The sequence below is a fragment of the Triticum dicoccoides genome, chromosome 5A (assembly GCF_002162155.2).
Source record: "Triticum dicoccoides isolate Atlit2015 ecotype Zavitan chromosome 5A, WEW_v2.0, whole genome shotgun sequence".
In the NCBI taxonomy this organism is placed as follows: domain Eukaryota; kingdom Viridiplantae; phylum Streptophyta; class Magnoliopsida; order Poales; family Poaceae; genus Triticum; species Triticum dicoccoides.
In genome coordinates this window covers 419417145-419419369 of record NC_041388.1, presented here as the reverse complement: position 1 = coordinate 419419369, position 2225 = coordinate 419417145, and the positions used below count along the sequence as shown (strand labels likewise).

The following is a 2225-nucleotide window of genomic DNA, read 5'->3' as shown; positions in this document are numbered from 1 at the left end:
GAATACTAGTATGCATATAGACAGTGTGCACCAATCTCCAAGAATTTAACAGTGGATTTAGCACCGGTACATCCCTGCACCGGTAAAAAGAGGTTTGCGAGTGATCAATGCAATCCAAATTTTCGGTATGAAATCAAAGTACATATATCTCCAATTTTGCCACAAACAATTCTAAACTATACCAAAAAAAAATTGTGTTAATTGAAGCCCAAAAATATTCTTTGTAGCAGCAGTTAGAGATCAGGCTGAAGCATCGACAACGGCGTTGGCGAACCATGGTCGCCTGAGCGCGGTGGTGGCCGGCCGACAACCTCTTGTCGATGTTGCACGAGAGGAGCCCCTTGAGGACTTCGAAGCCTTCTTTGGAGAGGAGGTCCTCGGGAAAGTGCTCACGGAGCTTGTTGCGGGAAATGACATGCGGCGGTGTCACCAGCTTCCCGGCGAGTGGCAATGACTCGTAGGCTGGCCAGATCGTGAACAATGGCACGTCGAGAACGCGGAAGATGGCGAGGAGCTGTTGGGCGTCGTCGTCCCCGTCGAAGAGCGGCTTCCCGGAGAGGAGCTCGGCCATGACACAGCCGAGGGACCACATGTCAACCGTGGCGTCGTAGTCGTTCTTGCCAAGGAGCATCTCTGGCGCCATGTACCGGCGTGTGCCGTGCTGCTCGTACGGCGCAGGCTCGGACATGGACACCGCGAGCCCTAGGTCGCAGATCTTGACGTTGCTGATGCCGTGTGCGCCGACGAGGATGTTCCCCGGCTTAAAGTCGCGGTGGATGATGCGGAGCCCGTGCATGTGCTTGGCGGCGCCTAGGAGCTGCTCGATGATGCAGCGCACATCGGCCTCGGGGAAGGGCCGGCCTTGCCTGTGCTGATGGAGGACGTCGTGCAGGCTGGGCCCGACGCACTCTGTCACGACGAAGAGCTTCCGAGCGAAGGGGTCGAGCGAGAGCGCCCGGAGCTCGACGATGGCGCGATGGCGGTGGCACGCGGCGAGGAACGCTGCCTCGCGAAGCGTACGGGCGTCGGTGCAGCCGCAGCAGGCGACGCCGGCGGCCTCGTGCGTGCAGGGGAGCGGCTTCTTGACGGCGACGGTCCAGCCGTTGATGAGGTGGCGCGCCTCCACGACGCCGCCGAAGCCGCCCTCACCGAGCACGCGCGTCTCCTGGTAGCAGCGTTTTGATTTTCGGTTTGTGATTTTTCTCGCCCTAGGCCGAGATGGCCGAATTTCGATCGTTTTTAAAAATTTTGGCTGAAATTTGACCAAATTTTGACTGAAATTTGATTAAAATTTGACCAAAATTTCTCAAATTTGACCAATTTCGGCGGAAGATAGGTTTCGCCCTAGGCCGAGATGGCCGAAATTCGGCCGAAATCCATTTTTTTGGCCGAAATTCAAAACACAGTCTGGTAGTCGGTGGAGCTCCAGTAGTGCGCCCTCTTGCAGAAGGCGAGCCTCGGGGCGCCGCCGCTGGTGTCCACCTTGAAGTGGGGGTGGTCGTCAGGGAAGACGCGCTTGATGGCCATCGGGGAGGAGGAGGAGGTCGATGGAAGCGCGGCCGAAAAGGAAATGTAACGAGTAGAGGATCGCACGGTGGCGGAGGTATATATTGAGGCTGGGATGCTCAGCGTCAGCGTGACGTGCTCGACTGGTGCCCGGACTGGAGGACGAGGTCAACGCGCTGCCTGGCGTGGACGTGGCGTGGGCGAGGTTAACATCAGTACAGACACAAGCGCTCATATACACGCACATACAGTCACCCCTATGAACGCACACGCACACCCTTCCCCTACAAGCACATTTGAAAGACTGAGCCGGCATATGATTTTGAGATTTACGAAGTTACCGTAGACGCCTCGTTATCGACGGGAACGTCTCCTCCCACTGAATGCACATCGCCGAAAATCATGAAATAAATCCAGGAATAAATACGAGTACCAGGATTTGAATCCTCGTGGGTTGGGATACTACAGTCCCTCTAACCATCCAACCACATGTTGGTTCGCATTCATTCTTTATTTCAATGTGTATCAATCGTGTTTCTTTATGTGCCAATAAAAAAGATGCTCTTGTTTGGATCGGTTTTAATATGCCCGATAATATACGATGAGACATTAATATACACTTTGGAACGCGAAGAAAAGCCGAATGTAACATGAATCTCAAATGCTGAAAATGGTAAAAAAAACATAGCATGAATCTCAAAGCAACCATAGACGATGGA

At 53.9% G+C, this 2225-nt stretch overlaps 1 pseudogene; it reads right to left on the bottom strand.

Moving 5' to 3' along the window:
• Nucleotides 1–240: 240 nt before the first annotated feature.
• Nucleotides 241–1678, bottom strand: LOC119297488 (annotated as a pseudogene).
• Nucleotides 1679–2225: the final 547 nt, after the last annotated feature.